Source organism: Rhyacophila brunnea, unplaced genomic scaffold (assembly GCF_057557595.1).
Source record: "Rhyacophila brunnea isolate RB1 unplaced genomic scaffold, BYU_Rbru_1.0 scaffold_20, whole genome shotgun sequence".
NCBI lineage: Eukaryota > Metazoa > Arthropoda > Insecta > Trichoptera > Rhyacophilidae > Rhyacophila > Rhyacophila brunnea.
Genome location: NW_028232860.1, coordinates 28,195,522 through 28,205,319, shown reverse-complemented (window position 1 = coordinate 28,205,319; position 9,798 = coordinate 28,195,522).

The window sequence follows — 9,798 nt, the reverse complement described above, 5'->3', positions numbered from 1 at the left end:
GTCACAATGCAGGTGAGATTGTAATGGGCTGGGCATTTCGCTCGGTGAGTTGACAACCGCTAGACAAATGCCGTCATACAGTGGTACCCATGGGGGGCAAAACAACCAAAGGGACGCCCTAAAATCCGCTGGATGGACGAACTCATAAAATTCGGTGGTCGTATGTGGCAGCGAAGAACCAGGGACCGTTAAGAGTGGAAGCCTTCATCTATCAGTGGATCGACCCTCATCTAATGATGATGATTTTATAGTGTTATAACTTTTGCTTGAACTCGTATATGTTTTTTTAAACCATGTCAGATCCTAAGAATATGGGCCTCCACTGGTGGAGATTTGTATTAACAGATTTTTGCTTTTACGAGAAATGAATGTTAGCTACTTGAAAAACAATATGTGTATTTGCGAAACTCATTATTAGAACCTGGGACCTACGACATTATAAGCCAACGCGTAAGGCTTATGGGTAAATGGCTTTAAAAATAATAAGTAAATAAATACAATAATTTGTTTTTTTCCCATTGTGTCCTTTATTTTTTATCAAAAACATGCCGTGGTCACCGTACGTTTGTCACGAACTTTTGACATTGACAATTGACACTATTGAATCCTGACAGTTAAAGTACCTATCTACTTCTTCTTTTTCTTTGAGTACCATACTTTTATCATTGTATAACAATTTAAAAATATTTTTTAAATAGTAGATTATTATCGATGGATTTAGGTTTCGTACTATTTTATTTGAGTCGCTGTAATAATATTATATACCTACATATTATAAATATCACACAGCACGGTTATTGTAAATAATTTTAACACGATCATTGAGTGAGTTTTAAAACTTGTAAATTATGTGCATCAGTGGTTTCCAAACTTTATGTTACTACGCCTCTCTTTTAAAAAAATCTAATCTTGGCGCCTCTTTATTTCATTAAATAATACAGACACAATAATCATGTATCAAAAATTATCATTTAAGTACCTATATCAATCATCATATAGGTATCACATCAAATTGCAACGCATAACTACATATTAAAAATATATAACAGCCCCGAAACAAAGCAGCGCCGCAGCCGACTTTTTTGCTATTAATAAAATAACGTGAAAATTGCATTAGCAAACTAACCAAGAACTCAGTAAATAGATTTTTGTTTGGTTCAATGTATCTGGCGCACAAATCATTTAAAAGTGGAAACATGACGAACTTATTTTTTTGTAATTTTGATTTCCTAGGCTCTAATATTTTATGAATGCCTTCACTTTGTCTTTCTAAATCATTGAATGCATTAGTGGTCGTTGCATTGATTTATTCACTCATTTTTTTTTTAATTTCAACCAAATAGACAAGTTTAACAACAAAATTATCGTTCCTCAACAAATTTGGCTCAAATTTCACCATTATGATTTGACCCTTTTATTTCATTTTTTCACGAGATAGCCAGCACGCTTCACAATATACTATAGAAGTGAGGTATTATAAAATTTGTCTCCATATTTTCAGACAGGTTTGCAAACAACCTTTTATATGACTGTTTTATGTAGTTTATATCTAGCGGCCGTTTTATAAAATAATCATTTGCAAACTGCAAACCTGTAGCTACATTAATTGTGTGAAACTTTTCGCGCCTCCCTTCGCAATACTCCGCGCCTCCCAGTTTGGAAATCGCTGATGTACATATTATTTCAATTATGTATGCACTCATAAGATAATAATAATTTACAAAACCAATAATTAATTACAATAATACAATACTTATTGCTATTTTATTTCAATATTAATTGTCATACAAACAATATCAATTATCCAATAATTATAATTACGACCTGTTATAGCAATAAAATTATCATATTAGTATCTTCTTTGCTTATGCAGTGATAGGTCTAAGTCAGTGAAGGACCGAGGCGTTGCAAGGTTTTCGGACCCAATTTCGAAAATTTTGCTTGTGCGATTAATTATCATTCGGGATTCGAACCTTTAAATTATAAAAAAATCGAATTGGTATATTTCTGAGGTGTTCAAAATTAAGTAGGTACATTGGAACCTTAATTTTGTGGGGTTACTGCCAAAAGTTGGTAAGTTTCGAAGTCATGAAGTGAGTAAATTCAGCACTTGAAATGGAAAAGTTTACGAACCGTATCGCTCGACAGTTTTCTGAAGATATTTAGATAGGTATAAAAATAAGTGTTATATTTGTTATGGTGATATAAGGTTAATGCACAGTTGGCGCGATACCAGTGGTTATAGGGGTTCAAATCCCGTCGAGCATTTTTTCAGTGGGTATAGTTTTAGTGGGTGAGGTGTTTTCAAGTTATGTATGACCAAATATTTTGTTGTCGATTATATTTTATTGATTTTTTTAGTCTTTCGTCAATTGAAAATTCACGATCTTTCCTTCATAATTAAATATACGAGGGTGGGTCAATAAGTCCTTAGAAAAGCCGACAGGTGGCGCGACTAGTACTGTAAGCGGTTTGTTTTCATGCAGCGGCACTACCGATTCAGTATGCTGCGAATTTTCAATCAGATTGGTCGGGTTGTTGTTTTTTATTTTCGTACATTTAAAAAAAAAATTTGCTTGTTTACAAAAATGGAGAAAATTGAGTTTAGAGCTGTTATTAAACATTTTAATATAAAAGGGTTAACAGCAAAGGAAATAAAAAATGAGTTGGATTTAGTTCACGGCATATCTGCTGCAATACTTGCAACTATTTATAACTGGTTAAATAAATTTAAACGTGGTCGTACATCAACAAAGGATGAACCACGCTCAGGACGTCCTGTAGAGGTGACTACACCAGAAATGATCAATAAAATCCACGATATGGTGTTAAGTGACCGAAGATTAAAGTTGAGTGAGATAATTGAGGTTACAGGGATCTCAAAAGGTAGCATCATTTCTATTTTACATGACAAATTGGGCATGAAAAAAGTTTCTGCAAGATGGGTGCCGCGTTTGCTCACAGTCGACAATAAACGCAATAGGGTGGTGGCCTCTAAAGCCCTGTTGTCGCTCATGCAACGCAATTCGGATGAATTTTTTCGTCGCTTTGTGACTGTAGATGAAACATGGATACACCACTATACTCCCGAGACGAAAGAACAGTCAAAGCAGTGGATTGCGAAAGGCGAACCATGTCCAAAGAAGGCGAAAACCGTAAAATCAGCTGGTAAGGTTATGGCTACTGTATTTTGGGATGCACGTGGAATTATTTTCGTTGACTATTTGGAAAAAGGAAAAACAATAACAGGGGATTATTATGCATTTTTATTGGACCAGCTAAAAAACGAAATTGAAGAAAAACGGCCTCATTTAAACAGGAAAAAAATCCTCTTTCATCAGGACAATGCCCGTGTTCACACATGTTTACGATCAATGGCTAAAATTGAAGAATTGAAGTTCGAATTGGTCGACCACCCACCGTATTCGCCAGATTTAGCCCCCCCAGTGACTTTTTCCTTTTCCCAAACTTAAAAAAATGGCTAAGTGGACAACGTTTTTTTTCAAATGAAGAAGTCATCGATCGGACAAATGCTTATTTTGAGGACCTTCCGAAAACTTATTTTTCTGACGGTTTAAAAAAAATTGAGAAACGTCTAACCAAGTGTATTGAGCTCCAAGGAGATTATGTTGAGAAATAAAAAAAAAATACAAAAAAAAACTGTTTTAATGCTTTTTTCTAAGGAATTATTGACCCACCCTCGTAACAAAAAAAATCGAGGATTTAAATTTTTTTCAGTTTTAGAGTTCCCTATGTTTTTGGCAATACTTTATTCTTTATTAATTCTGTATTATTTAATTCTATTTATTGTAACGATACACCATCGTACTTAATACCTACATATTTATAGGTTGGTACTAAGTGTGCCAGCGCTCGAAATGGAAAATTTTACGAACCGGAGCGCTGAATAATTTGGTTATCTAATTTTAATAAAAGTAGTTATCTAATTTTATGTATAGTTTATAAAAACAAGTGTGTTAGATTTTTTATTATATGGATTATCTAGTTCAGATGGTCAAATTATTTTTTCCACAAGACAGAGCGATAATTTGAGGATTTTATGAACCGGAATGGCGCTCCGTGCGCTCCGGTCCATTTCGAGCTCTGAAGTGCACATTGGTACATACCTACAAGTTTTGTATTACGTAAGGGGCGCTTGGTTATTACTGCTCCGGGCGCTGTAATACCTTGCTTCGCCCCTGATCGCGCAAAACATAAACATAATAATATGAATACATGAAAAAGGAGAGCTTAATGACAATGTAATTGGTAGAAGAAATACATGAAGAAGCAACTCATCAATCAGTGCATTCTACTGGGCCTGATATGGTGTACCTTGGTGCACCTTCATGAAATGAATACCTTTATAAAATCAAATTAAATCAAATTTATTTATTTTAAATTAATAACAAATTACAAATTCAAAGCGTTTATGACATGACAAAAAATAAGTGTTAACATTTTTTTTAAATACCGAGAAATGTGACTTAATAATACAATAAGTGTCAAAAGAAGAAATAAAATAAGAAAAGAAATAAAATAAAATAAAGCAACAAAAATAAAAGTAGATGGAAGCACACAAAGTGAAATATTGATAGATCCTATCTTAAAAACTTATAAAACAACGTCCACCTAAATTCACCCTCACGTAAGTGGAGTATATCAATATCCGAAGCGATTTCATTAAACATGGTTATTGCCCTCCCAATTGGCATCACTGATGGCAGGTTAGTTCTGCACCTTGGGAGAACAAAAAACGTTACCCTCGATTCCTAAGGTAATTATCAGAGACACACAAGCCAACACCACCAAGAATGGCAGAGTTCACATTTACGCCGCGTATAAGTCGGAAAAAATATGTAGTTAAATAAAGATCCTTTCTAAATTTTAAGCTACAGTATATAAGCATACCTACGAGAAAGTCAGTCGGATAGACGCAGGGGTTGGCAAACCGCGGCTCGCGAGTCACATGCGGCTCTTTGGGTATTGGCGTGCGACTCTTTGCCAAATTCCCAATTCACAGTTTTTACAAAAGCTTTTGCAAAATTCACAATTTTTATTTTTTATCATTGATTTGTACACTTATTATATTATTTATAATGACATAATCGCGAGACTAATTTTTCCTCCGTGATGGTTGATGCAAAAATTGTTGTTTTAAATCCGCCCATTGTGAAAGTCGGCAAATTAAATTTTTCTCCATTTCATGTTGACACGAGCACTTTTGAAACACAATTTTATTGGTGGATTTAACAAGCAAAGAGTTATAGAGCTCCAAATTTGTAGGTCTTGCCACCAAAATTGAGGATTTGGAGAGAGAGAAATGCAATTTAATTTCACAACACAAGTGGAGCGCTCTAAAAGATCTACATAAGGTAGATACTACGATTTTTAATACATGGACTAGCTTTCCTAACTCATGAACAATCATTTTTAAACATGCACATTATAAGTAGCATTTAGAGAAGCCAAATAACCGTTAAGATTTTGGAGTCGCGCCTGAAATTAAAAACTACAAGTTACATACCAAACATACAAAAACTCATTATCAGAAGGTCAGGTTAGTTTTAAGGAATGCATGTAATTCATATTCTGTAAAAATTATATTTATAATTTCAACAATAAAAACATATTATGTTTACGTTAGTTTTATTCGGGAAATCTTCTTCGCTTAATAAATAAACAATTATAAAATGTATTTAATTCATTTAAATAAAACATATTTATAAAAATATACGTATGGCTCTCGAATTTTTTTTAACCATTGTGCCACTCATATTTGGCTTCTTTAGTCCAAAAGTTTGCCGACCCCTGGGATAGAGCCACGGATAATATCCATACAGCCGAAAGTAAAGGAGTCTCAAAATTTTCTGATATGTAGCAGCAATCGATTGCGTCATCTGCTTCAAACAAATGCGCCTCTGTGCAAAGCATTGCATTTTTTGATCAAATTATTACCATTTATTTCAACAAGCAACAATCATCATTTTCTACAAACTGATCATCATTTACAATCACCATTTTGCATCGAAATATGAGCAATAACTATACTAGCACTACCTTCGAAATTTACAGTTTTGTGTCACGGTCTAACTAAAGCGTACCTTGGGCATATTTGTATGATACAATGAAGAATCAATCGAGCAATTGACTGATTTCGTACTTGTATAGGTAAATTTTTTCCCGCCCAATTTTAAATTGTCAAAAGGTTGCTCACTGATTGACATAATAACGAATTTCCTGTAATATCCGCTCCCCCTTGATTATAAAAATTGTCAACACTCATTTTAATTTGTTCATCATTGAATCCAAAATTTATTATATTATGTAGCCAGTAGCCACCGTACCAAATGTCTCTGGCAAATCGTACAGTGGGAGTATTCAAAGAATGTAATAATTGAAAAAATAATAATTTATAAAAATAAATAAACTAAAAAACATAAAGCAAAATACGGTATTGGCGTTAAATGAGATCTAAATTCCTTTACATTAGTCGTACAAAACCTACGGTTTGGCATTTTACATACTTTATGATAACTTCACATGGGCTCAATATGTACATATAATATATTTATATATCTGTAATTTAAACAGTCAGCGGCTTTTTCGCCTATTTTCAGTTAACCGAAAGACATGGGTGCTATTATGGCTATTTCATTCAAATTTGAAGGGCATTCGGCTTACACAGGATGCCAGACACTGACCTTTTATGTTGAGAGGGCTGGCGCGCTGGAGCCGATTTGGTATTTCACGGCGGTTCGGAATGTCACTCACGGTTTCACTTGGTTTTAGGATGAATAATGATGATAAGTTCAAGATGGATAATAAATCGTATCAGATTTAACGCAACTAAGGTCAAACATATGCGTTTTGAGTCACTATGTGGTAAACGACGGCTAAGCTATAACAAGCCCGCACGCGACCGCTTTCTCGATGTCACTCGAGCTAACTAAATGTTATTCACAATCACGGTCGTCTCATGACCCGTAACTGCTGGTCGCCCAGGTCTTGCGACAATAATACATAAGGATTTGAGGTAGGTGGGTAAATAAGGAATATCGGCCAATATAATTGGCCCAACCAGTATAGTTAATATATTATTATAAAAAATATCGCATATTTTTATGTATTTATTTTTACAACGTATTAGGTCGTATTCTTGTTTGTTCGGTGGTTGTTTATCCAGTACAAATCTTGCAATCAATTTTTAACTAACTTCCCGACTAGCTAGACAATTGAAACTTTTAGAATGTATCAGAACACGATGCCAATGCATTCTTTTGATTTTTTAGCCGTCTTTAAGTAGAATTGAATTCATTTTCAGTTAATTCTATTTTGTATGAAAAGTTATTTCGGAAGAAATCCGTAAAAAGTAAAACACTATTAATGGTTGCTAGGGGGTCTGGGGTCCTAGCAACTAAATTATGAATATATACGTGCGTTACTATGGAAATCAATATGAAATGTCATAATGATATTTCAGTATTCTATATTTATTCAGTATTTCTATCAAGTATAATTTTTTTTGATCGTTTAAGCTAGTCAAGTTTATATGATTCAACTGAAAATTTAAAAGCGTTGTATATAAAAAGTTCTTTTTATCTTGTAATTATTTGAAAATTACCTTTGTTTTCAAATTGAATTGCCCCTCTTCTTGGCGATTTTATGGATCCCCTAGTGGTTGGCAAAGTATCAGTTTACTTAATTAATTAGATAGATACTCTACTACCGACAAAAAATATTATTTTTCATCATAATATCCACTATATTATTATGATTGATTGCAATATAAATATATATATAATGAAGAAATCAACAAGAGAATCATGTCTGCGTATAAATGCTACGTTGGTCTGTTATATAAGACATTTTAAGTCCCGCTTACTATCTCGGCGAACTAAAAGCACTCTTTACAAGACACTTGGAAAACCAGTGCTCACCTACGCATCGGAAACCTGGACATTAACTCTGCGAAATGAACGAGCCCTGAACATCTTTGAAAGAAAAATTCTCCGCCGTATATATGGACCGATCAGGGATGGCACCAATTGGAGGAGAAGATATAATGCTGAGCTCTACGGGCTGTACGAAGATTGCAGCGCAGTTCAATTAATTAAGATTGGGGGACTGTGATGGCTAGGTCATGTGCACCGTATGAATGACAATGAACCGGCAAAGAGAGTGATGTCCAGCAATCCAATAGGACGTAGAAGAAGAGGGAGGCCAAAGATTCGCTGGTTAGATGGAGCTGCCAGTGACTGCCGTATTCTGGGGGTACCAAATTACAAAGCGGCCACACTGGATAGGGACAGGTGGAGAGAGCTGTTGGAGGAGGCCAGGGCCCACAAAGGGTTGTCGCGCCCCTGATGATGATGCAATATAAATAAATTCCAGGTAAGATATTTTCCGAAGACGTCAGAGGCGGATTTGCCGGTACTCTGAGTGGGCGCAGGAATAGGGATCTCCAAATCGGGAATAGGGGCCTCCAAATTAAATGTTTCAAAAAAATATTTAACTCAAAATAGCGTTTTAAGGCGATTTCTTTACCTACCAGAGGCACCTAGCGGAAAAATATGTATGTATATAATTTACAATTTCAACTGTATTATTTAATAAATATGTATCTGAAAACATTAAAAAGAAAAATACGACCCACATCCTCAGCGTAATTATGTCAAAATGGAGCTTTTAAGGAATTTTCAGAGCATAACCCTGGACATTCCTTAAACGTTGTAGATAATCTATTTATATAATTTTGAAGCCTTATTATCCTTTATATTTATTTTAAATATTTGATGACTGCATAAAGTATTTTTATTACATAAAATAGTATTCTTTTAAACCTCTTGCTCTAATGTTTTAGTTCAGTACGTTCATGTGATGTGGTGTTACGATTTTTTAGGTTTATTATTTTTTAAACGCATTTACAAAACCATTAGTAAAATTAATGTAAACATTATATAGTGACATATTTACGATTAAAAAATATATTTTATAATCTTTGTGATCCCAAATTTGACAAGAATTAGGCATTTTATTATTCAAAAAATGGGCACGATTAACACATTTGAAGATAATTCTAAAGATACTGATTATAAGCTATGTCTTTGACCATTCAAATGTGATAAACATCCTACGAATAATGATTGCTTTATAATATATGATTGCATCGTTCCATCGGTGCTGCGTATAAGTCATACATTGATGGTATCGGGGGGAAGTTAGCGTCAGATCCTAAATCATTTTGGAATTACGTTAGAAGTACGCGCGACTCTTCTGCTCAATTATCATCTATGTCTCTGGAAGGGAATGTTTTGAGTGGCTCCCAGTCCATTGCTAACGGTTTCGCTCAATATTTTATGTCTGTATATTCTAAAGCTCCTTCGATATTGCCCACACCTCACCCGGATAGTATTTCATCTTCCTGGCCGGTACTAGTTATTGGTCTTCTGGATGAGACTGACATGGTGTATGCTTTCTCTCGACTATATCCAAAATCCTCAGTAGGTCCTGATGGTATCCCCCCTTGGATTTTAAAGGGCTGTCATAAGCTGTTAACTGACCCCCTACTATATTTATTTAATCTCAGCCTAAGTACTTCTGTCTTCCCAGATTGTTGGAGCCAAAAACGGATTCGTCCGGTGCACAAAAAAGGCTCGCGCTCTGAAATAATAAATTTTCGCCCGGTGGCTGTTCTATCTGCACCAGCTAAGTTATTTGAGTCTATTTTGCATAGGTATATTTATAAACATGTAGACGGTCAACTGACTGACGCTCAGCATGGATTTCGATCAGCTC